The sequence below is a fragment of the Nomascus leucogenys genome, chromosome 5 (genome assembly GCF_006542625.1).
Source record: "Nomascus leucogenys isolate Asia chromosome 5, Asia_NLE_v1, whole genome shotgun sequence".
Lineage (NCBI taxonomy): Eukaryota > Metazoa > Chordata > Mammalia > Primates > Hylobatidae > Nomascus > Nomascus leucogenys.
Window position 1 is genome coordinate 6,217,319 of NC_044385.1, and position 27,203 is coordinate 6,244,521.

General features: G+C 47.3%; 1 pseudogene; it reads right to left on the reverse strand.

Annotated features, from left to right (window-relative positions):
- Positions 1–521: 521 nt before the first annotated feature.
- On the reverse strand, positions 522–22,326 carry LOC100603203 (annotated as a pseudogene).
- Positions 22,327–27,203: the final 4,877 nt, after the last annotated feature.

Here is a 27,203-nt window from a genome sequence, read left to right on the forward strand (position 1 = left end):
TACTTAAATACAAAAAATTAGCCGGGCATGGCAGTGCACACCTGTAGTCCCAGCTACTGGGGAGGCTGAAGAAGGAAAATTGCTTGAACCCAGGAGGTGGAGGTTGCTGTGAGCTGTGATCGCGCCACTGTATTCCAGCCTGGGCAACAGAGTGAGCCTCTGTGTCAAAAAAAAAGAAGTTGGCAGCATGCGAAGGGGAAGGAACAGGTGGAGAGTGGGGGTGTTGTTAAAAAAAATACAGTCTCCCTCACAACTGGGATGCCTGGGGGGGGACTTGATCTGCTTCAACCCAAGAGGAATCAGCAGATCCAAAGCAGTTTGGGAAGGCCAGAACCGTCCAGGATGGACAGAGGAGGAAAACCCAGGGATAGGGGGTCTGTTTGGCAACTGGTGTGAAGGGATTGCCCTCCTCCTACTGGGGTCCCCCCAGCCCCTCAGGTCTGGCAGGAAGGGGGCAGCCTGCAACCCCTGAGGACAGGGGTGGGGCTGCCAGATGCTCTAGGCAGCCAGCCAGAAAGGGCTCACAGAGGCTTGTCCTCCAGGGGGATGAAGGCACTGCCCTCCAGCTTCTCTGCCAGGGTGCAGCAGTCCTTGACCTCCTCATAGCAGTTTGCTTGTAATTCATGCTTGATCCCTGTCAGCTTCTTCTTGATGGCATTTTTGGCGCTGGCATAGATCATTTTGCTCATAAGGGGTGCAGATTCAGGGGCCCAGAAGATAAACACCAGGTCCTCCTTCTTGCTCTCCTTGGTCTTGTAGATTGTGTCATAGAGGGCATAGCGGCAGTTCTTATCTGGCAGCATCTTGACAAAGGTGGTGTAGGGGTCATGGACGGTCTGGCCCATGTCACCCAACAGGATCTCATTGCCTTCCCCCAGGATGATGTTCTTCTTGTCCTCACACAGGCAGAAGAGCACTGCCTTCCTGTGCGTCACCTTCTCTGGCATCAAAGATTTACACACCTTCATGTCGTTGAACACCTTGATGACACCATCAGAGGTGACTGAACCTTTTTTGTTGTTTTTGAGATAGGGTCTCACTCTGTCTCCTAGGCTGGAGTGCAGTAGTGCAATCTCAGCTCACTGCAACCTCCACCTCCCGGCTCAAGCGATTCTCCTGCCTCAGCCTCCAGAGTAGCTAGGACTACGGGGGTGTGGACCACCATGCCCAGTCAATTTTTTAAATTTTTTGTTGATACGGGGTCTTGCTATGTTACCCAGGTTGGTCTCAAACTCCTAGGCTCAAGTGATCCGCCCGTCTTAGCCTCCTAAAGTGCTAGGATTACAGGCATGAGTCACTGCACAGGCCAGGGAGAGGATTTTTAATGTGGTAATGAAGAGAGTTCTCCAAAGTTCAGCTCCAACTCAGGCATCTCTGGATCCAACTGGTTTTTGTGTTTTCCTGGGGCTGAGCTTCTTCATGGTACTTTTGGAAACAAGAACTTAAGGTGCAGCAGGTCACAAGTGGATACGTTTTCACAGTGCATACCCAACAAACGAGCGACCTTGGGTTATATTACTGTCATTTTACAGATAAGGAAACTGAGGCCCAGAAAGACCAAGAATATTTTCCATTTTCACATAACATAATCTCATCAGGACTTGAGATTGGGGAGCCACATTTACAAGCCACGCTGCTGAGAGGTGACAGCTTGCTGGCAGTCCTCACAGCCCTCGTTCGCTCTCGGTGCCTCCTCTGCCTGGGCTCCCACTTTGGCGGCACTTGAGGAGCCCTTCAGCCCACCGCTGCACTGTGGGAGCCCCTTTCTGAGTTGGCCAAGGCCGGAACCGGCTCTTTCAGCTTGCAGGGAGGTGTGGAGGGAGAGGCATGAGCGGGAACTGGGGGTGCGCGGGGGCGCTTGCGGGCCAGCTGGAGTTCCGGGTGGGCGTGGGATTGGCGGGCCCTGCACTCAGAGCAGCCGGCCAGCCCTGCCGGCCCCGGGCAATGAGGAACTTAGCACCCAGGCCAGCGGCTGCGGAGGGTGTACTGGGTCCCCCAGCAGTGCCAGCCCACCAGCGCTGCGCTCGATTTGTCGCCAGGCCTTAGCTGCCTTCCCGCGGGGCAGGGCTCGGGACCTGCAGCCCGCCATGCCTGAGCCTCCCACCCCCTCCATGGGCTCCTGTGCGGCCCGAACCTCCCCAACGAGCGTCACCCCCTGCTCCACGGCGCCCAGTCCCATCGACCACCCAAGGGCTGAGGAGTGCCAGCGTACGGCGCGGGACTGGCAGGCAGCTCCAACTGCAGCCCCAGTGCAGGATCCACTGGGTGAAGCCAGCTGGGCTCCTGAGTCTGGTGGAGATGTGGAGAACCTCTATGTCTAGCTCAGGGATTGTAAATACACCAATCAGCACCCTGTGTCTAGCTCGAGGTTTGTGCATGCACCAATTGACCCTCTGTATCTAGCTGCTCTGGCGGGGCCTTGGAGAACGTTTATGTCTAGCTCAGGGATTGTAAATACACCAATCGGCACTCTGTATCTAGCTCAAGGTTTATAAACACACCAATCAGCACCCTATGTCTAGCTCAGGGTCTGTGAATGCACCAATCGACACTCTGTATCTAGATCCTCTGGTGGGGCCTTGGAGAACCTTTGTGTCCATACTCTGTATCTAACTGATCTGATGGGGACGTGGAGAACCTTTATGTCTAGCTCAGGGATGGTAAACGCACCAATCAGTGCCCTGTCAAAACAGACCACTGGGCTCTACCAATCAGCAGGACGTGGGTGGGGCCAGATAAGAGAATAAAAGCAGGCTGCTCGAGCCAACAGTGGCAACCTGCTGGGGGTCCCCTTCCACACTGTGGAAGCTTTGTTCTTTTGCTCTTTGCAATAAATCTTGCTACTACTCACTCTTTGGGTCCACACTGCTTTTATGAGCTGTAACACTCACCGCGAAGGTCTGCAGCTTCACTCCTGAAGCCAGCGAGACCACGAACCCACCAGAAGGAAGAAACTCCCAACACATCCGAACATCAGAAGGAACAAACTCCAGATGCGCCACCTTAAGAGCTGTAACACTCACTGCGAGGGTCCGCGGCTTCATTCTTGAAGTCAGTGAGACCAAGAACCCACCAATTCCGGACACACTGCTAGCTCTCTGTTGGGCTCCCTACCTAAGTTGAAGTTACTTTACTTGACGAGTACGGGATCCTTGAGCTACAGTGTTGAGTGGCACTAACACAACCTACAGAGGGGACAGGAGGTACAGTGGAGCCCCATGAATGCATTAACAATAGGGTGTTTCAAGGCCGGGCGTTGTCGCTCACACCTGTAATCCCAGCATTTTGGGAGGCCGAGGCAGGTGGATTGCTTGAGCTCAGGAGTTTGAGACCAGCCTGAGCAACATGGCAAAACCCCATTTCTACAAAAAATACAAACATTAGCTGGGTGGTGGTGTGCACACCTGTAGTTCCAGCTACATGGCTGAGGCAGGAGGATCGCTTGAGCCTGAGAGACAGAGGTTGCAGTGAGCTGAGATCTCGCCACTGCACTCCAGCCTGGGTGACAAAATGAGACCCTGTCTCAAAAATAACAACAAAAAATAGGGTTTTTCATTCACCAACAGTACAACAAGAACAAGTGCTTGGAGAGTATGGTCACAGGAGATACTGCAGCCTCAAATTCCTGGGTTTGTGAACTGGGTTTCGAAGTGTGGATGAGAGTTTATCTAGGAAGGACTTTTACTGATTTTCAGCAAACATTTATTGAGCATTTACTGACTATCTACTAGCACTATTTTGGGTCCTGAAAATACCTCATTGAACAAGGTAGGCAAGGTCCTGGCCCTCATGGAGCCCAGTTTAATGCTAGCAAGGGAAGGAAGATAGCATTCAGATATTTATAAGTACAATAAAAAAGAAGAAAAAAACTCAGGGATTGGCAGATGGAATGCATTTTCCAGGTGATCAGAGGGAGAATAATTTTCACTTGGGCCAGAGTGATGGCACGGAGCCAGTGGTGGAGATGGAACACACCAGGCAGGGGAAGGCATGATTGAGAAAAGGGTCGTACTGTCTAAGTTTTACAGACAGGATTCCAGGGTGGCTGCAGCCAGTGACAGGGAGAAAGAACCAGGCGGGTCTTCAGGGCCCTGTAAATTTTGTGAAGGTGTTTGGACTTTTATTAAAAGATGAATGATGGGAAAGAGGAAGCATTCTAATGGGAGAGAGTTTGTTTTGTTTTGTTTTGTTTTGTTTTTACTGAGGCAGAGTCTTGCCCTGTCGACCAGGCTGGAGTGCAGTGGCATAATCTCGGCTCACTGCAACCTCTACCTCCCAGGTTCAAGCGATTCTCGTGCCTCAACCTGCCGAGTAGCTGGGATTACAGATGTGCACCACCACACCTGGCTGATTTTTGTATTTTTAGTAGAGACGGGGTTTAACCATGTTGGCCAGGCTGCTCTTGAACTCCTGGCTTCAAGGGATTCACCCGCCTCAGCCTCCCAAAGTGCCGGGATTACAGGCATGAGCCACCGTGCCCGGCTGAGAGAGAGTATTTGTTCAAGAAGCTGAGACTCACAGAAGATGTGAGCTCCCTAAAGTCCCTCAACAGTGCTGGGCCTGGCAAATCTCCTGGGCTCACTCCGTCCGGGGCCTGCTGTTTCCTCCTCCGGGCTGCTTTCCCCACTCCCAGGTGGCTACTCATCCTCTCTCCTGCCTGTGGCTGTCCTTGCCCTCCCTGGCTCGCCTGCTGTAGTCAGTTCCTCTAACATGTCCTTCAAGTCATCTGTGCCATATGCCAAGTAAAAACCCTGGCTCCTAGGTTCCTTCTCCAGACATACTCTTACTGCTTAGCCTGGATCAATGAATATTCTTCCCAAAAAAATCTCCTTTCTGGAGCGATTTTTTTTTTTTTTTTTTTTGAGGTGGAGTCTTGTTCTGTTTTTTATGCTCATGGAGTCTGTGGGTAAGGGGATTTCAGAACGCATACACGGTGACAGCTTTTCTATGCTCCACGGTGCCTGGGGACTCAGCCAGAAACACCTGAAGGCTGGGAGTGACTTAAATGTCTGGGAGTTGAGGGCACAGTTGCTCACGCCTGTAATCCCAGCACTTTGGGAGGCCGAGGTGGGCAGATCATGAGGTCAGGAGATCGAGACCATCCTGGCTAACACGGTGAAACCCCATCTCTACTAAAAATACAAAAAATTAGCCGGGCGTAGTGGCAGGCGCCTGTATTCTCAGCTACTCGGGAGGCTAAGGCAGGAGGATTGCTTGAACCCGGGAGGTGGAGGTTGCAGTAAGCCAAGATCACGCCACTACACTCCAGCCTGGGCGACAGAGCGAGACATCTCAGGAAAAAAAAAAAAAAAAAAAAAATGGCTTGGAGCTGAAATCATCCAGAGGCTTCTTCATTCGCAAGTCCATCCCCTGGGCTGGGATGACTCAAGGCTGGGGCCAGCTGGGAATGAAGACTGGAGTGACTCCAAGTGGCCTCTCAGCAGGTGGCTGGGTTCCAGGAGGGAGCATGCTCGGGGGCAGCGGCCAGAGAGCACGTGACCCCAAAACCAAGACAGATGCTGATCTGTCCACAAGGGATGGATTTCAATTGTTTTTAGTCTGGATTTTTTTTTTTAAGCATCTACTCGGGTACTTAAAATTAATCAGTGATTTGTACTTCTGTGAAGTATCACTTTTCTTTAGGCTTTTCATAATTTTCTATTGATTGTTGTAGTTGAGTGATTAACTCATTATGTGTCATATATATTAAAAAGAATTGCTCCATTTATTATGACCTTGTTTATACAAATTTTCTCATGTTATTTGTTTTTGTTTTATTTTACCTTTTTTCGAGATGGAGTCTCGCTCTGTCACCCAGGCTGGAGTGCAGTGGTGTGATCTCGGCTCACTGCAGCCTTTTGCATCCTGGGTTCAATCAATTCTCCTGCCTCAGTCTCCTGAGTAGCTGTGATTACAGGCATGCGCCACCACGCCCGGCTAATTTTTGTATTTTTAGTAGAGACGGGGTTTCACCATGTTGGCCGGGCTGGTCTTGAACTCCTGATGTCATGATCCACCCGCCTTGGCCTCCCAGCCAGGTTTCATCTTTTTCCAAATGCCTAATGAATTTCTCATGCACATTTACTGAATAATCTCTCCATGGGTGTTTGAAAGTGCTGTGATTGTGTGTCTATATCTCAGCACCATAGTAACCCCAAGGAAACTGCTTAAGAATATGGACTGTGACATGTTTTTTAATTCCTCACGGCTCCCAGAAATGCTAAGTACATCTTAGGTAGTTAATTAATACTTTGTGATAAATTAGAGCACCTGCAGTGTCAACTTCAGAGGGAGAAAATAGAACTACTTATATTGAATTTCGGTGGTGTGAGTGGCTGTTTTTAGTCACTGGGTCAAGCTGGGAAACCATTATTTTTTTGCGAGCAGTTGGCTTGTTGCAATGTATTAGTCACTTTCTTCCCACCCCCTAAAATAAATAGGGGCCAGCTGCTTATGTCACTGCTAACATGGGATCTACAGCCGGCCCCAGATTCACTTCAGTGCCTAGACTGGAGGTCAGCAAACTACTGCCCATGGGCCATTTGCCTTGGGGTCTATTTTTATAAATAAAGTATTATTGGAACGCAGCCAGACCCACTGGGTAACTATTGTCTCTGGCTGCTTTTGTGCTACAGTGACAGCACTGAGTAGTTGCCACAGAGACCATAAAATCTGCAAAGCCTAAGATATTTACTATCTGACCTTTTACAGAAAAAGTTTGCTGACCTCTCTTCTAGGTTTACAGTAATAGTTCTATCAAGATATCCTGGGGAATAAATCACAATAGAAAGGGTCTTTTAGGGCTGGGTGCAGTGGCTCATGCCTGTAATCCCAGCACTTTGGGAGGCTGAGGCAGGTGGATCACCTGAGGTCAGGAGTTCGAGACTAGCCTGGCCAACATGGCAAAACCCCGTCTCTACTAAAAATACAAAAATTAACCGGGCATGGTGGTATGTGCCTGTAATCTCAGCTACTTGGAAGCGGAGACAGGAGAATCGCTTTAACCTGGGAGGTGGAGATTGCAGTGGGCTGAGATTGCGCCGCTGCACTCCAGCCTGGGCAACAGAGTGAGACTCTGTCTCAAAAGAAAGAAAAAGAAAGAGAGAGAGAGAGAAAAGGAAGGAGGGAAGGGAAGGGAAGGGGAGGGGAGGGGAGGGGAGGGGAGGGGAGGGGAGGATCTTTTTGTTGTTGTTTTGGTCTCGCATGAGATAAGAAGAAAAGCATTGCCAAGTCTACTGGGCTTCCTGATTTCTCTACTGCCAAGCCCTTGCCTGGAGGAGTTAATACAGGCAGAGTTCTTCACAACTCAAAAGGCCTTCTTAGTCTCACAAGTGTCTTCGACATCCCCGCACCTTTCCTTTGCTGCTAAAATACATACAGGAGGGTCTTTTATGTAGGTTTTTGTTTGTTTGTTTGTTTGTTTTTGTTTTTGTTTTTGTTTTCTTGACACAGAGTCTCGCTCTGTCGCCCAGGCTGGAGTGCAGTGGTGCGATCTCGGCTCACTGCAAGCTCCGCCTCCCGGGTTCACGCCATTCTCCTGCCTCAGCCTCCCGAGTAGCTGGGACTACAGGTGCCCGCCACCACGCCCGGCTAATTTTTTGTATTTTTTAGTAGACACGGGGTTTCACCGTGTTAGCCAGGATGGTCTCGATCTCCTGACCTCGTGATCCACCCGCCTCGGCCTCCTAAAGTGGTGGGATTACAGGTGTGAGCCACTGTGCCCGGCTGTACGTGGTTGTTTGTAAGTTGATGTGTCAGTTATGTTGGCTGTATTGTATTTAATTTTTTTTTTTCTTTTTTGAGACGGTCTCACTCACACTGTCACCCAGGCTGCAGTGCAGTGGTGGGATCACAGCTCCCTGCTGGGACTACAGACGCATGCTACAATGCCCAGCTAATTTTTTTTTTTTTTTGTAGAGACAAGGTTTTGCCATGTGCCCAGGCTGGTCTTGAACTCCTGGGCTCAAGCGGTTCTCCTACCTTGGCCTCCAAAAGTGCCAGGATTACAGGCATGAGCCACTGCACCTGGCGGGAGGTTTTTTATTTTTTATTTTTTTTATTAAAAAAAATTTTTTTCTTAGAGCCAGAGTCTCACTCTGTCGCCCAGGTTGGAGTGCAGTGGCACGATCTTGGCTCACTGCAACCTCTGCTTCTTGGGTTCAAGTGATTCTCATGCCTTAGCCTCCTGAGTAGCTGGGATTACAGGCACGCACCACCACGCCCAGCTAATTTTTTGTATTTTTAGTAGAGACAGCGTTTTGCCATGTTGGCCAGGCTAGTCTCAAACTCCTGAGCTCAGGCAATCCGCCCACCTTGGGCTCCCAAAGTGCGAGGATTACAGGCATGAGCTACTGCACTTGGCCAAGTTTTAAAAATTTTTGTTTATTATTATTATTATTATTTTTAGAGACAGGGTCTTACTTTGTCATGCAGGCTGGAATGCAGTGGCACAATCATAGCTCACAGCATCCTCAGATTCCTGGGCTCAGGTGATTCTCCCACCTCAGCCTCCTGAATAGCTAGGACTACAAGTGTGTGCAACTATGCCCAGCTAATTAAAAGAAAAAAGTATAGAGTTGAGGCCTTGCTATATTGCCCAGGTTTGTCTTGAACTCCTGGCCTCAAGCAATCCTCCTGCTCTGCCTCCCAAAGTGCTGAGATCACAGGCATGAGCCACCACACCTTGCCTGTATAGGAGAGTTCTAAGTGTGTATTATTTTCCTTCACAAACAAAAGAAGCTAGTTCAGGCCAGGCCCAGTGGCTCACATCTGTAATCCCAGCACTTTGGGAGGCCAAGGATGGCTGATTACTTGAGATCAGGAGTTCAAGACCAGACTAGCCAACATGGTGAAACCCGTCTCTACCAAAAATACAAAAATTAGCCAGGCATGGTGATGCATACCTGTAATCCCAGCTACTTGGGGGCCTGAGGCAGGAGAATTGCTTGAACCCTGGAGGGTGATGGTTGCAGTGAGCCGAGATCATGCCACTGCACTCCAGTCTGGGCAACAGAGTGAGACCTGGCCACCAAAAAAAAAAAAAGAAAAAAACTAGTTCACACTTATTTCTCAGCAAACTCCAGGTTAGAAGACCTGAGCTTCTCACAGCAGATGAACCCAAGTCATCATCTAGGACAGAGTCTCCCAACTTCTGTGCAATTGACATTTGGGAAACTAATTCTTTGTTGTGGGAGGCTGCCGTGTGCATCGTAAGATGTTCAGCAGCATCCCTCCCTGGCCTCTATTTACTAGATGCCAATAGCACTGCTCCCCCCATAGTGATACCAAAAATGTTCCTAGATGTTGCCAGATGTTGGGGGAGGGCAAATTGCCCCCAGCTGAGAACCACTGGTCTAGACTTCACTCTAGACCCCGAGGGTGGTCTATAGACTAGCAGCATCAACATCACCTGACAGGAAGTTAAAAATGCAGAATCTCAGGTTCTTCCAAACTACTGAATCAAAATCTGCAACTTATCAAGCTGCCCAGGTGATTGCTAATGTGCATAGGAATTCTGCATCTGAAGCCTTTGATTCCTGTGCACATTAGGAATCACCTGGGGAGCCTGATCAATTGCAGATTTTGTGTTTGAAAAGCACAGGTCCGAACAGTGTTGGGTGGTAACACTGCGGCTGCTTTCTCCTCCTGCCCGCTGGAAAAAGGCCATCATTATGCTGCATCTATATTCATCCTGATTCCGGTTCAAATACAAGACAACATATTGAGCACATTCCTTGGCCCAATACTGCATTTAGAGACAGCATAGTGTCCTGGGAAGCGCTGGAGCTTTGACATCAGACAGACCTGGGTTCAAAAGGAGGGTCTGCCCTGCCTTGCCCTGCCCTGGGGAATCATTTAATTCCTGCACCAGGTTCTTCATCTGAAAACCCCTAGTCCAGGCTTCAGAACAGAAAGTCCTTCCGAACAGCCCATCATGAAGAGACTGGTACACTTTTAGCTTCAAAGTTTTTGTATCATTTATATGTTCCTCACAAGCGATGAGATCTCAACCGCACCAAGTTTCCAACCAACAGGACTGTACTACGTGAAATAGCTTCCTCTGTCAGGAAAGCTCCAGCTAGTTCACAAGTGGCTCCTATGACATTTAAGTCAATGCTGACAAAAACCAGCAGGTGGCAACAGCCTGGCTTCTTTGGGTTTGGAAATGGCCAAGCAGTTTGTGGTCAATAAAAATAAATTCTCCCCAATTAATTAATTAATTCTTCCCAATTAATTAATTATTTTTTTAGACAGAGTCTCGCTCTGTTGACCAGGCTGGAGTGCAATGGCGCCATCTCGGCTCACGGCAACCTCTGCCTCCTGGGTTCAAGTGATTCTCCCGCCTCAGCCTCCCAAAGTGCTGGGATTACAGGCATGAGCCACTGCGCCCGGCCTTAAGTTACTTTGGAACCAAGATCAATTCAAGGAAGAACTTTGCCCCCCCCCACCCCGCCCACATTTAGATTCTTATTTCCGGTTGATTCAGGAGTCTACACTGATGAGTTTGAGGTGTTAATCTGATTCTGGAACTGACAAGGCATTCTAATACCATAGCTTAGTGTATCTGTGGCATGCTGGTGGCTATGTTTTCTAGATTTTCAGGCTGTGTTTATCTTTTGGTAAAAGTGGCATATAAAGGTAAAATGAGTCCTGGCACGGTGGCTCCAGGTGAATCACTGGATGTCAGGAGTTCAAGACCAGTCTGGCCAACATGGTGAAACCCCATTTCTACTAAAAATACAAAATGAGCTGGGCATGGTGGCAGGGGCCTATAATCCCAGCTACTCAGGAGGCTGAGGCAGGAGAGTCACTTGAACCCAGGAGGCAGAGGTTGCAGCGAGCGGAGATCACGCCATTGCACTCCAGCCTGGGCGACAAGAGTGAAAAAGTAACTTGGTATCAAGAGAAGGATGCAGGCTGGGCATGGTGACTCATGCCTGTAATCCCAGCACTTTCAGAGGCAGAGGCAGGAGGATTGCTTGAGGCTAGGAGTTTGAGACCAGCCTGGGCAACATAGTGAGACCCCATCTCTAAAGAAAAAAAAATTATTTAAAAAAAATTTTTTAAAGGAGAGGGATGCTCTCAATAGGAGACAGAAGGTTTGCTTTTTTTTTCTTTTCTTTTTTTTTTTTTTTGAGACAGTCTTGCACTCTTGCCCAGGCTGGAGTGCAGTGGCGCAATCTCAGCTCACTGCAAGCTCCACCTCCTGGGTTCACACCATTCTACTGCCTCAGCCTCCCCAGTAGCTGGGACTACAGGCACCCGCCACCATGCCCAGCTAATTTTTTTGTATTTTTAGTAGAGACGGGGTTTCATTGTGTTAGCCAGGATGGTCTCGATCTCCTGACCTTGTGATCCGCCCTCCTCGGCCTCCCAAAGTGCTGGGATTACAGGCGTGAGCCACTGCGCCCAGTAGAAGGTTTTCAATTACTGAAAACGACCAGCCCCAATTGTAAAACAAAATGGACAGTGTCTTGTGGATTTAAATGACACGGTCCTTTCTAAGTGCCATATTTTCTGGGAACAGCCCCTTGCTTTGGCCCTCAAAGATGTTGCAATGGCTTTTTATGCCACATCCTAACATTTCACGAGCTGGCCCTACTCAGTGGCTCATTCGGTCCGGCCCATGGCCTGCTTCTCTGTCTCTACTAAAAATATAAAAATTAGCCAGATGTGCTGGCGCATGCCTGTAATCCCAGCTACTCAGGAGGCTGAGGCACAAGAGTCGCCTGAACCTGGGAGGCGGAGGTTGCAGCGAGACGAGATTGCACCACCGCACTCCAGCCTGGGCGACAGAGCAAGACTCCGTCTCAAAAAATAAATAAAAAATAAAAGTAAATAAACACTACTCCCCTATTCTGGAAACAATTTTTTTTTTTCTTTTAAGAGATGGGGTTTTGTGCTGTTGCCCAGTCAGGGCTTGAACTCTTGGGCTCAAGCAATCCTCTCACCTCAGCTTCCCAAAGTGCTGGGATTCCAGGTATGAGCTACCGTGCTCGGCCAAAACTCTTTTGATTCCCAGTTGTACACTGGATAATTACTAGCATCCATGGTATGTTATGTGAGGTTCTCAGTGAACTACCTGTCTGGCCTCGTTTCTTGGGTCTCTACTTCTAATGCCAAAGCTACAGACAGATTGTATTTGTGTTTAAGGACTATCTTCAAGTTCGTCTGGCACCTTGTGTCTGTAGCATGTTTTAGTGACTGCTGCTTCTTCATGTGGCTTTTCCTTTTTTGTACTTAACATTCTTCAGAGGCTGGGCATGGTGGCGCACGTCTGTAATCCCAGTACTTTGGGAGACTGAGGTGGGAGGATTGCTTGAGTTCAGGAGCTTGAGACCAGCCTGGACAACATATGGAGACCTTGTGTCAATTAAAAAAAAAATTCCCCAGATGAAACCCTGAGAATTCCTGTTCTAACTAGCCCTCTTCCAAAGACATTCCCAATGAGCCTAAGAAAATTTAGCTCCCTGCCCCATATTTGCTCTGTAGAGAAATAGGTAAACACCAGCTGGGCACATCTGGCAACATTTTCAGCAATAAAAGCAAAAGTTTGGGTTGTGAAAACCAGATGTATTTATTTGGATATGGGACTGGATGGGCCTTTGGAAATTTTTCTAAACCTCAGTACCATTTTTAGCATCTTTTAGAGATGCAAAATAATTTAACTTGGTGGCACAGAAATGGATTCTACGTGGCAGAGCCTGGGATAACTGATTTCCCTCCGTGGAACTGGCCTGTATTTGGGGTGCAGCTGACAGCTGCCGCACCTCAGCAAACACTGAGAATTCAAAACAGCTTTGCCCAGAGCAGAGGTCCACAAACTTTTTCTGGAAAGGGCAAAATCATAAATATTTTAGACTCAAAGTTGTCTGCCACCACTCACCGACTCTGCCATTGTAGTTCCAAAGCAGCCAGAGACGATAAGTAAATAAAAGGCTGTAGGATAAAATTATCTTTATGGATACCGAAATTTGAATTTAAACTTTTTCACATGTCCTGAAATGTGATTTTTTCTTTTGTTTTTTCCCAATCATTTGAAAATGCGGAAAGCATTCTTAAAGAGCTGTACAGAAATATGTTATAGGGTGGATTTGGCCCCTGGGCCACAGTTTGCTGGCCTCGGCTGGATCAATGGCTCTGAAACATCAGCACTCACCAGCTTCCACGTGGAGGGCTTATTTCATTTATTTATTTGAAGCCTACAACTCATAGAATCGGAGGACTTATTTTAAGCAAGATTGCCAGGCCCCACCCGAAGGGTGACTTTCTGAGTCAGAATGTCTAAGACACGTCCCCAGCCCCCAGGCCACAGACCTGTAACCACGAGTGGCCTGTTAGGAACCAGGCCGGACTGCAGGAGGTGAGTGGCAGGTGAGGGAGCATTATGGCCAGAGCTCTGGCCAGACCAGGGGCGGCATTGCATTCTCACGGGAGTGTGAATCCTGTCGTGAACTGCGCATGCGAGGGATCCAGGTTACGCACTCCTTATGAGACTCTGATGCCTGATGATCTCAGGGGGAGCGGTTTCATCCCCAAACCATCCCTCATCACACCACCTCTGCCCTCGGACCGGATGTTGTCTTCCACAAAACTGGTCCCTGGTGTTAAAAAGGTTGGGGATCACTGACTTAGGGTGTAGGGTGGGGCTAGAACAACATTCCTACCGCCCCCCCATAACCATTTCATTCACAGCATCAAGAGCCTGAACATTTTTAACACATTTCCAGGTGACCTGTTGCTACAGGTCTGGCCCAGAACTCTTTTTTTTTTTTTTTTTTTGAGACAGAGTCTCTGTCGCCCAGGCTGGAGTACAGTGGTGGGATCTCGGCTCACTGCAACCTCTGCCTCCCAGATTCAAGCAATTCTCATGTCTCAGCCTCCCAGGTAGGGGGAACTACAGGCAGCTGCCACCATGCCCGGCTTATTTTTTGTATTTTAGTAGAGATGAGGTTTGGCCTTGTTGTCCAGGATGGTCTCAAACTCCTGAGCTCAGACAATCCACCCAGCTTGGCCTCCCAAAATGCTGTGATTATAGGCATGAGTCACCGTGCCCAGCCTGGCCTAGACCTCTACAAAGGCTGCTGTCTTGTTTCATTCAACAGCTTGAGGTTCCAGCCCCAATGACAGTCACATTGTATAAGGACTGATCCTTCATCCGCTGTGGCTGTGGTACAGAAAGTCAGGGCTGGGCCTCCACCAGAGAGGCCTTGGGGCAAAAGGGAAGCAAGACAAAAAGAAGTATTCCCATGTAGGCAAGCAGCAGGTCCAGAAGGAGAATAAGAAGTCGATGCTGGAGTAGCTTGAGTCTTCTAGGAATGCCAGTGAGTCAACCATCTAACCCTGGCCTGGGATTGGGTCCTGGCTCTGGGTTCACGGCAGCCTCAGCTCAATGCACTGGAGGGTCAGGAGCAGGCTCTGTAAGGGTGGGGCCTGGGATATGTGTGGGGCCAGGAACAATCTCTCCATGATCTTTGCAAAAACTTTCTTCACCAGAGACAAGGAAAACCAAGATTGGGAAAACAGATTCTAAGTGGAGTTTCGCTATTGTTGCCCAGGCTAGAGTGCAATGGTGCGATCTCAGCTCACTGCAACCTCTGCCTCCTAGGTTCAAGCGATTCTCCTGCCTCCGCTTTCTGAGTAGCTGGGATTACAGGCATGTGCCACCACACCCGGCTAATTTTGTATCTGTAGTAGAGATGGGGTTTCTCCATGTTGGTCAGGCTGGTCTCAAACTCCTGACCTCGTGATCCACCCCCCCTCCCCACCCCCCAACCTTGGCCTCCCAAAGTGCTGGGATTACAAGCGTGAGCCACCGCGGCCAGCCAACACAGCAAGATCTTACCTCTGCCAAAAGCAAGACAAAGAAATTAACCAAGCTCACAGTCAGTGTGCCTGTAGTCCCAGCTACTCAGGAGGCTGAGGTGGGAGGATCCCTTGAGCCCAGGAGTTCGAGGTTGCAGTGAGCTATAATCACACCACTGCAATCCAGCCTAGATGACAGAGCAAGTCCCTCTCTGGAAAAATAAGAAAAAGAAAAAGGGGTTTGGGATTTGACAGAAAATAAGTTATGGGGAAGTGACTAGGAAATAGATGGGGAGGCCAGTGAAAGATAAAGGCTATTCTAGGGAGGTGTTTGTCTTTATGCCAATTTACTTCATCGTTGACTCTTTCTCCAGTGGAGAGAGTAACTCTTTGGGGAGGGGCGGGGAAAGCACCATCACACAGAGAAATTGATGCCCGGCTTTTAGGCAGATAAGGGAAGGGCGGAGAACTCTTCCTCCATCTGTCGATTCTCAAGTGCCTTCAACTCAAAATAATCCTTATGCCGAGGCAGTATATTTGGGGTGATGTATCCTAAGCCCCTTCATTCCCATCATCACTGGTTTGGGAATCGGCCTACTGGGACATGAATACTATTTCCCCCACTCCCTCTGTGACTTTGGTAAAGTTACTTAACATCCCTTTTGCCTCAGAACCCCCGTCTGCAAGAACAGAGGTAAAAATAGCACATATCGGCCGGGCACGATGGCTCACGTCTGTAACCCCAGCACTTTGGGAAACCAAGGCGGGTGGATGACAAGGTCAGGAGTTGGAGACCAGCCTGGCCAACATGGTGAAACCCCATCTCTACTAAAAATACAAAAATTAGCCGGGCGTGGTGGTGCGTGCTCCTAGTCCCGGCTACTCGGGAGGCTGACGCAGGAGAATCACTTGAACCCGGGATGTGGAGGTTGCAGTGAGCCAAGACCACACTATTGCACTCCAGCCTGGGAAACAGAGTGAAACTGTCTCAAAAAAAAAATTATATACTCAGCTGGTGTGGTGGCTCATGCCTGTAATCCCAGCACTTTGGGAGGTTGAGATGGGTGGATCACCTGAAGTCAGGAGTTCAAGACCAGCCTGACTAACATAGTGAAACCCTGTCTCTAGTAAAAATACAAAAATTAGCCGGGCGTGGTGGTGGGCTCTGTAATCCCAGCTACTCGGGAGGCTGAGGCAGGAGAATCGTTTGAACCCGGGAGGCAGAGGTTGCAGTGAGCCAAGGTCACGCCATTGTACTCCAGCCTGGACGACAAGAGTGAAACTCTGTATCAAAAAGGAAAATAAATTAAAAAATCATATACTCAAAGGGAATGAAATCAGCATCTCAAAGAGATGTCTGTACTCCCGTGTTCACGGCAGCGTTATTTACATAGCCAAAATATGAAAACTTGTGTCCATTGACAGATTAGTTTTTAAAATGTGGGGGGTACATGTATACATGTATAGACTTTTTTCTTTATATGTACACAGTGGAATATTAGCCTTAAAAAGAAGGAGATCCTGCCATGTGTAACATGAATGAACCTAGAAGACATTATGCTAAGTTAAATAAGCCAGACACAGAAATAAAAATACGGCATGATTTGGCCGGGCACCATGGCTCATGCCTTTAACCCTGGCAGTTTTCGAGGCCGAGGCGGGCGGATCATGAGGTCAGGAGATCGAGACCATCCTGGCCAACATGGTGAAACCCTGTCTCTGCTAAAAATACAAAAATTAGCAAGGTGTGGTGGCGCGTGCCTGTAATCCCAGCTACTCGGGAGGCTGAGGCAGGAGAATCACTTGAATCAGGGAGTCAGAGGTTGCAGTGAGCCGAGATCGCACCACTCCAGCCTGGCGATAGAGCGAGACTCCGTCTAAATAAATAAATAAATAAATAAATAAAATAAAATACCGCATGATTTCTTTTATACGTGGCATGTGAATGAAGTTTAATACATAGAAAAGGAACAGAATGAATGGCGGTTACCAGTATAAAGGCAGGGTTGGGATTTGGCGGAAGAATGGGGAGCTGTAGATCAAGGGGTACAAAGTTGCAGTTATGATGGATGAATGTCTAGGAATCTAGTGTACAGCATAAGGACTATTGTTAATATTGCATTATATACTGGAAATTTGCTAAGAGAGTAACTTACTGTAGTAATCATTTAAACTATGCATATGCATAGACAAGCATCATGTTGTGTACCCTAAATATGTACAATATAGTTCAAATCCATGACTCCAGCCACAAGGCCTGGCATGACCTATTCCATTCGCTCCTCTAGCTTCACCTTACACCACTGTCTCCTTTGCTGAGTACTTCCTCTTCTCTGCTTTTTCCCAGCCCCAGGTAGTCCTTATCACCACTGTAGGTCAATTTTAATTTGTGAGCTGTTTGTTCGACCTTTGCTTCTTCTACCAGATAAACAAGTGTGTGTGCTGAATATTCAGCAATCCTGAACACCCAGCATCTGGCACAGCTCCTAGCACCTGTAGGCACTTGGAAAAATACATGTAGAATGAATGAAAGAATATGAGTAACAAAAGAAGTCATTGGAGAATTTCCCATACTGCAGGCTTGTTGAGGTTGCTTAGCTGGTACTTTACTGAGAAGGCATTGGCAAGCTGGCTTCACTAACAGTTCCTACCACTCACTGTGCCCGCTATCTCTCAACAAGCATTCATTAAACACCTACTGTGGTCAGTCCCCTGAGCTTGGCATTGTCAGAGGCATGTAAACCAGAGCAACTCCATCTTGAATGAAGCTGGGTAAAATGAGGCTGAGACCTACTGGGCTGCATTCCCAGACAGTGAAGGCATTCTAAGTCACAGGATGAGGCAGGAGGTCGGCACAAGATACAGGTCATAAAGACCTTGCTGATAAAACAGCTTGCAGTAAAGAAGCCGGCCAAAACCCACCAAAACCAAGACGGCCACGAGAGTGACCTCTGGTCGTCCTCACTGCTACACTCCCACCAGCGCCATGATAGTTTACAAATGCCATGGCAACGTCAGGAAGTTACCCTGTATGGTCTACCAAGGGGAAGCATGAATAATCCACCTTTGTTTAGTATATCATTGAGAAATAACCATAAAAATGGGCAACCAGCAGCCCTCAGAGCTGCTCTGTCTATGGAGTAGCCATTTTCTTATTCCTTTACTTCCCTAACAAATTGGCTTTCACTTTTCTGTATGGACTCGCCCTGAATTCTTTCTTGCACAAGATCCAAGAACCCACACTTGGGGGTCTGGATCAGGACCCCTTTCCTGTAACAGCACTAGCCATAGCAATGGACACAACAGCCAGAAAGCTCTCACCTCATGAAGCACCAGGCATAATAATCTAATTATTTTGTTGTTACTTTGCATTTTGATAGAATTTCCAACTCAGAGGTGAACTGCAAGATTAGTACAAGGGGCCGGGCGCGGTGGCTCACGCTTGTAATCCCAGCACTTTGGGAGGCCGAGGCGGGCGGATCACGAGGTCAGGAGATCGAGACCATGGTGAAACCCCGTCTCCACTAAAAATACAAAAAAATTAGCCGGGCGTGGTGGCGGGCGCCTGTAGTCCCAGCTACTCGGAGAGGCTGAGGCAGGAGAATGGCGTGAACCCGGGAGGCGGAGCTTGCAGTGAGCCGAGATCGCGCCACTGCACTCCAGCCTGGGCGACAGAGCGAGACTCCGTCTCAAAAAAAAAAAAAAAAAAAAAAAAAAGATTAGTACAAGGAACTTCCCCATGCCCTTCCCTAAGATTCACAAATGAATTTTATTTTGCTCCATTTTGAGAGAAAATTTTCCTTCTAATGTTAAACATTAATGAATGAGTTTAGAGAAATTTTGGTAAAGAAAACTTTGGGGGTTTAAATGAGTTAGCAATATTTAGTACTGTGGCCGGTTGCTGTGGAATGTTTTATTCATACAATTCCTTTCCTTCCTAATTATGAGTCACTGAGCTGACCATATTGCCTATAAAATGGGGTGACTGCACCCTCAGCATGGTGCTAGGGGAATGAATTAATGATAGTGAAGTGTATTTTAATAATATTTGGTGAAAGACATCATGCACAAATGAAATATGCTTACTCCCTTTTCCCTTCTCCTACAGCTCACAGCTGTGACCAATTTTATTTTCATTACCAGGATTAGCGTACATTTTCCTTGCCTGGTTTCCACTTCCCTCATGGTGGGATCTTGCCCTCACTCTCCCCTCCACCCCCAGCCCCAGCTTCCAACAGTCACATGTGCAAGTGTCCAGCTGCCTTTGCAATTGCATCATTTGTGAGCTCCCGTTGCCATGGCAGCATGAGGGGTTTGGTGGCTGTTTTCCTCCATGAAGGTGGCTGCATTCCTCATCTCAGCAGTTCAGCATTCTGAACTGACCGACAATTTGATGCCCTGTGGTTAATATTCATGTCCTATTGGAACTCTTTTAATTTGCCTAGCTGCTTTTTCCCCCAACATTTTGTCTCATTCAGGACAGCCATGTTGCATAATGCAAGGGACACAATGGCCAGAAAGCCCTCACCTCATGAAGCACCAGACATGTATAATCTAATTCTTTTGTCTCACTTAGGAGAGACAATATGAGGTTTCTATTCTTTTTTTTTTTTTTTTTTTTTTTTTTAAGATGGAGTCTCGCTCTGTTGCCTAGGCTAGAGTGCAGGGGCACCGTCTCAGCTCATTGCAACCTCTGTTTCCCAGGTTCAAGTGATTCTCCTGCCTCAGCCTCTTGAGTAGCTGGGACTACAGATGCCCGCCACCATGCCTGGCTAATTTTTGTATTTTTAGTAGAGACAGGGTTTCACCATGTTGGCCAGGCTGGTCTCGAACTCCTGGCCTCAAGTGATCTGCCCACCTTGGCCTCCCAAAGTGCTGGGATTACAGGCGTGGGCCACCATGCCCAACCCAGGGGTTTCTATTCTCATCGTGGTCAGTGGAAGTGCAGCCTCCAGACTTGCGCAGTCCGCTTTCTCGTATGCTGCACACTGCTGCCCTCTCAAACCCGACGCCTATCCCCAGACTGATGAAGGTCCTTTCAGACAATTCAGAATCACTCATTTAGGTTTTTTTAAATGTCAGGCTTTATGATGTGTATTGGACAATACACAGGGAATCTCTAAACTTTAAGACGCTGAGTTTAATGATCTACATTTGCACAAGTATCCAGGTAACTATATTCTACTTCAAGAAACCTTCTTGGTGAGAGACAAAAAAGCATTTGCAGTTGGCCATTTCATTCATTTTCCTAAGAATAGTTTAGCTTTAAGTGTGTTATTGCAGCTGGGCATGGTGGCTCACACCTGTAATTGCAGTGCTTTGGGAAGTCAAGGTAGGAGGACCACTTGAGCCCAGGAGTTGGGGCTAGCCTGGGCAACATGGCGAGACCCTATCTCTACAAAAATATAATAAACTAGCCAGATGTGGTGGTGTGCACCTGTAATCCCAGCTAATCAGAAGGCTGATGCAGGTGGATCGCTTTAGCCCAGGAGTTTGATGCTACAGTGAGCTATGATCGTCCCACTGCACTCCAGCCTGGGTGACAGTGAGGCCCTGTCTCTAAAGAAAAAACAAAACTACATGTGTTAGTACTCTCCTGCCAAAGGCCACCAGCAATGCACCTATAGTGAATAAGTTGGGCTTATTACCCATTACAGTGAGGGAGAATACACACAAGGGGCTATAGGAAATTGGTGATAGAAAGGTGGTACAGGGTTTGGGTCTGTATTACGTAATTTTGGGAGGGTTTGGAGAAATGGTTTTGCTCTGGATTGGATGCTGTCAGGAAGCAGGGGTAATTAGATATATTAATAATTCTTATATATGAGAAGAATAAAGGGAGGTAAAGGCTTCAATTGAAAAGAAGCAGCAGGCTGGGTGCAGTGGCTCATGCCTGTAATCCCAGCACTTTGGGAGGCCAAGGCGGGTGGATCACCTGAGGTCAGGAGTTCGAGACCAGCCTGGCCAACATGGAAAAACTCTGTCTCTACTAAAAAATACAAAAACTAGCTGGCCGTGGTGGTGTATGCCTGTAGTCCCAGCTACTTGAGAGGCTGAGGCAAGAGAATTGCTTGAACCTAGGAGGCGGAGGTTACAGTGAGCTGAGATCGCACCACTGCACTCCAGCCTGGGCAACAAGAGCGAGACTTCCTCTCAAAAAAGAAAAAGAAAGAAAAAGGGCAGGGCACAGTGGCTCACGCCTGTAATCCCAGCACTTTTGGAGGCCGAGGCGGATGGATCACAAGGTCAGGAGATGGAGACCATCCTGGCTAACACGGTGAAACCCCATCTCTACTAAAAATACAAAAACAAAATTAGTTGGGCATGGTGGTGGGCACCTGTAGTCCCAGCTACTCGGGAGGCTGAGGCGGGAGAATGGTGTGAACCCAGGAGGTGGAGCTTGCAGTGAGCCAAGATCGCGCCACTGCACTCCAGCCTAGGCAACAGAGGGAGACTCCATCTCAAAAAAAAAAAAAAAAAGAAGAAAGAAAAGAAAAGAAAAAGAAAGAAAAGAAGCAGCATTCACTCATTCTAGCCAGGATGGGGGCTGTGTGGTCATTTTTGTGGCTTGGACAATATTCATGTTTCTGTCCATGTTCAGACATGATTACGGAGTGGTCTGGTTTTTGTCTTGACTCGGTGTTAGGGTTTGGACATAGTTTGTGTGGCCCTGCCAAGTCTCATGTTGAAATCTGATGCTCAGTGTTGGAGATGGGGCCTGGTGGAAACTCCTGAGGTCAGGAGTTTGAGACCAGCCTGACCAAGGTGAAACCTCGTCTCTACTAAAAATACAAAAATTAGCTGGCCATGGTGTATGTGCCTGTAATCTCAACCCGGAGGTTGAGACAGGAGAATTGCTGAAACCTGGGAGGCAGAAGTTGCAGTGAGCCGAGATTGCACCACTGCACCCAGCCTGGGCTATGGAGTGAGACTGTCTCAAAAAAAAAAAAAAAAAAGTAATGTCATCTATTACTTTTTATTTATATTCCAGTTTAATCTAGAGATTATATATATGCGCACACACCCTTCCATCCTCCAACACAAGTTCCCATCCTCCTAGGGCATAGCTTCCCTTTATGTGTAATGGAGTTAGCTGAGCTGCGATACTCTAATACTCTGTATTATTCTAATACTCTGCATGGTTAAAAGCCTGGAATTCATTTCTGAGACAGGGGGATTTGGAAGGATAGGGATCTTTGCATCTTTTGGACCTCATCAGAGATTGCCTCATGGAAAGAGGGTCTTCCATGAATGTTTATTGCATTTGTGGCCATGAGTGTTGAAGGTGATGGGGCAGTGAGGGGCACAGGGTGGTGATCTTTAGAAAGACGTACGTTTACTCCTCTAAGACTAGATGAAAGGAATTCCTCTCTACCAATCTTTACATGCTTCTAGTCAACTACCCACATAGCAGCTTCACTGCTGAATTTCACAGACCGTTCACACCGGGTCCACAATGGCACTCTGGGTGTCTTCCTGAGCATCGTCTCCAGCCTTCTTCTTCTGCCAGTATTTCCCCATCATAAATGACACCGGTGAACAACAAGACAGTGGATGAAGTCAGAAATTTAGGGCCAGGGGTGGTGGCTCATGCCTGTAATCCCAGCACTTTGGGAGGCCAAGGTGGGTGGATCATTTGAGGTCAGGAGTTTGAGACCAGCCTGGCCAACATGAGACTCCATCTCTACTAAAAATATAAAAATTAGCCAGGTGTGGTGTCTCATGCCTGTAGTCCCAGCTACTCGGGAGGCTGAGGCAGGAGAATGGCATGAACCCAGGAGGCGGAGATCATGCCACTGCACTCCAGAGTAGTTTTGTGTCTTGAATATGATAATATAAAATTGAGTCTTGGATTTATTATGAGTCAACAATAATTTTCTGTAAAATACCAGATAGCAAATATTTTAGACTTGAGGGCCACATGGTCTTTGTCATATTCAACTCTGCTGTTACAGTGAGAAACGTACGAAATTGAGCCTAATATGAACAAGTTAGTGTGGCTATGTTCCAATAACACTATTTATGATGACTGATATTTGAGGTTTTTTTTTTTTTTTTTTTTTGAGACAGGGTCTTGCTCTGTAGCCCAGGCTGGAGTGCAGTGGCATGACCACAGGTCATTGTAGCAGGAAATTCCTAGGCTCAAGTGATCCTCCTGCCTCAGCCTCCCAAAGTGCTGGAGGTGTGAGCCACTGTACCCAGACTGAATTTCACATAGTTTTTACATGTCATGAAACCTTTTTATTTTGTACCAACCATATTAAAATGTGAAGACATTCTAAGCTTATGAGCTATAAACAATCAGACTGTAGACTTGATTTGGGCCCAGGGACATAGTTGGTTATCTAATATTTGCTCTGTATAAGTTTAAAAATTTTACTTGAGGCAATTGTTATTGCATTTCACGTATTTCACATCAGATTAGAAATCTGAAAAAACAGAAAAACCAGTCCTTACAACGTATAATTTAGGAAGCCTTGCCCTATGTCTCAGATCTAATGCCACCTCCTTAAAGAGGTGTTCCTGAGCCAATATATTAAAAGCAGTTTCAATCACTGATTAGAAAAAGAGGAGCTTGTTTCTGTTTCTGGTATGATGATGGCTTTGTGTCTAGGTCTTAGAATATACGTACAAAAATCTTTTTTAAAAAATAGAGACAGAGTCTTGCTATATTGCCCGGGCTGGTCTCAAACTCCTGGGCTCAAGTGAACCTCTTGCCTCAGACTCCCAAAGTGCTGAGATTACAGATGTGAACAACCACACCCAGCCCATACTAAAATCTTTATGGGTGAATTGATATGGATTTGCTCCAAAAAAATTGGAGAGGAGTAAATTAGTAGGTGTAGACAGCACAAAATTAGCTACTTATTGAAGACTGTTGAAGACGCATGGTGGATATTTATTATCCTTCTAGAAACTTCTGTGTATGTTTGAAATATTCCGTAATAAAAGGTTACAAAATAGACCTGACGAGGCGGTGCCTGCCTGTAATCCCAGCACTTTGGAGAGGCTGAAGTGGGAGGATCACTTGAGGTTACAGTGAGCTATGATTGTGCCACTGCCTTCCAGCCTGGGCCACAGAGTGAGACTCCGTCTCAAAAAAAAAAAGAAAGAAGAAAAAAAGAAAAGTCACAAAATTGGTTCCATTCTCTTCCTTTTCCCTCAACCTATGTTTTGTTTTGTTGTTGTTGTTTGAGATGGAGTCTCACTCAGTCACCCAATCTCTGCTCACTACAACTTCTGCCTCTCGGGTTCCAGTGATTCTCATGCCTCAGCCTCCCAAGTAACTGGGACTAGATGTGTCTGCCACCACGCCCGACTAATTTGTTGTAATTTTAGAGGAGATGAGGTCTCGAACTCCTGACTTTAGGTGATCCGCCCGCCTCGGCCTCCCGAAGTGCTGGGATTACAGGCGTGAGCCACCTTGTCTGGCCTCTGGTTTGTTGTGTTAGTTTTCTTTATCAACTCCATCACAATTTAAGATGGTTTTGGTTTTTATCTACCTTCCCCCACACCCGGCCAATTATCCCATTCTTAAAGGAGTCTCTGAACCAAAAAGTTAACAACTATTTCTCTCCTTTAACATTTTTGGACCATCCTGGCTAACACAGTGAAACCCCGTCTCTACTAAAATTACAAAATATTAGCCAGGTGTGGTGGCACGCGCCTGTAATCCCAGCTACTTGGGGGCTGAGGCAGGAGAATCTCTTGAACCTGGGAGGCAGAGGTTGCAGTGAGCCAAGATCACACCACTGCACTCCAGCCTGGGGGACAAAGTGAGGCTGTCTCAAAACAAACAAACAAAAAACAAGTTTTTATTTGGGAGAGACACAGATTCCAGAGAAATACGGTCAACGTTCCATGATCGCATCTAAAAAATAAACTCAGGGTCTGGCGTGGTGGCTCACGCCTGTAAACTCAGCACTTTGGGAGGCCGAGGCAGGTGGATAACCTGAGGTCAGGAGTTCAAGACCAGCCTGGCCAACATGGTGAAACACCATCCCTACTAAAAATTAAAAAATCAGGGCTGGGTGCAGTGGCTCATGCCTCTAATCCCAGCACTTTGGGAGGCTGAGGTGGGTGGATCACAAGGTCAGGAATTCGAGACCAGCCTGGCCAAGATAGTGAAACCCCGTCTCTACTAAAAATACAAAAATTAGCCTGGTGCAGTGATGGGCACCTGTAATCCCAGCTACTCAGGAGGCTGAGGCAGGAGAATCGCTTGAACCCAGGAGGCAGAGATTGCAGTGAGCCGAGATCGCACCACTGCACTCTAGCCTGGGCGACACAGCAAGACTCCGTCTCAAAAAATAATAATAATAATTAAAAAATTAATTGGGCATGGTGGCAGGCACCTGTAATCCCAGCTACTCGGGAGACTGAGGCAGAAGAATCTCTTGAACCGAGGAGGCAGAGGTTTCAGTGAGCCGAGATCATGCCATTACATAACAGCCTGGGCAACAAGAGCAAAAATCTGTCTCAAAAATAAATAAAAATAGGCCGGGCGCGGTGGCTCACGCTTGTAATCCCAGCACTTTGGGAGGCCGAGGCGGGCGGATCACGAGGTCAGGAGATCCAGACCACGGTGAAACCCCGTCTCTACTAAAAATACAAAAAATTAGCCGGGCGTGGTGGCGGGCGCCTGTAGTCCCAGCTACTCGGAGAGGCTGAGGCAGAAGAATGGCGTGAACCCGGGAGGCAGAGCTTGCAGTCAGCCGAGATTGCGCCACTGCACTCCAGCCTGGGCGACAGAGCGAGACTCCATCTCAAAAAAAATAAATAAATAAAAATTAAAAAAAACTCAGAAAAATGATTCATGCCCTCTGTATCTCATGTTCAATTAAAATTAATACTAACTTTTTTTATAAAAAGAAATATTTAATGAGATCTAAGAGTTTTATGTTACTTATTGTAGGTTGCAGTTTGAAGACCAAATGAAAGACTACTAGAGATCAAATGCTCCAGTTCCCCACCTCCAAAAATCAGGGATCCCCCTTCTTTTTAATTCACTTATTCCATAAAGAGTAAGCAATATTTTCTTTTTCTTCTTTCTTTCTTTTTTTTTTCTTTTTTGAGATGGAGTTTCGCTCTTGTTGCCCAGGCTAAAGTACAATGGGACAATCTCGGCTCACCACAACCTCCGCCTCCTGGGTTCAAGTGATTCTCCTGCCTCAGCCTCCCAAGTAGCTAAAACTACAGGCAGGCACCACTACGCCTGGCTAATTTTGTAATTTTTAGTAGAGACAGGATTTCACCATGTTGGCCAAGCTGGTCTCAAACTCTTGACCTCAGGTGATCTGCCCACCTCAGCCTCCCAAGGTGCTGGGATTACAGGCGTGAGCCACCGCACCCAGTGTAACCAGTATTTTCACCATGCCAGAGGGGAACAAAATCACTGGAGGGTCTTACATCAACAATGAAATTCCCTGACCAGGAAGTAACACATCACTTCTGCTTATAATACAATGACCAGAACTAGTCACATGATCTCATCCAGCCTAGTGCTAAGAAATACAATTCTACATGGGTGTGGTGGCTTATACTTGCAATCTCAGCCCTTTGGGAGGCTTAGGCAGAGGATAACTTGAGGCCAGTAGTTTGATGCCAGCCTAGGCAATATATGGAGACCCTGTCTGTATAAGATAAAAAATAAAAAATTAGTTAGGTGCGGTGGTGTATGCCTGTGGTCCTAGCTACTCTGGAGGCTGAGGTGGAAGGATTGCTTGAGCCCAGGAGTTCAAGGCTGTAGTGAGCCATGATTGCACCACAGTACTCCAGCCTCAGCTGAACTTCTCTTTTGTAAAACTGATTGCTGACTTCTCTTTTATTTCAGTCACCTAAAATCTCTTGGCCCAGCAGTTTCTGCCATTCAAGTGATTTCAGTGGAAAATGTGTGCCTATGTGAGAAATTTGGGGATGGGGCAGGGGATGAAGGTAGATAGTCTTAAAATGAAACAGAATGATGTAACAGCTGCCTAACTTGGCGTCTATTCACACCCCTTAATCTCTTTTATTTAAATAAAAAAAAATTTATTAAGATAAAAGAGGCCGGGCACAGTGGCTCAAGCCTGTAATCCCAGCACTTTGGGAGGCCAAGGTGGGTGGATCACCTGAGGTCAGGAATTCAAGACCAGCCTGGCCAACATGGTAAAGCCCCGTCTCTACTAAACATACAAAAAATTACCCACGTGTGGGGGCACATGCCTGTGATCCCAGCTACTCGGGAGGCTGAGGCAGGAGAATTGCTTGAACCCGGGAGGTGGAGGTTGCAGTGAGCCGAGATCGTGCCATTGCGCTCCAGCCTGGGCGACAAGAGCAAGACCGCATCTCAAAAAAAAAAAAAAAAAAAAAAAAAAAAAAAGATAAAAGAAATTAAGAATATTAAATACACTTAATTA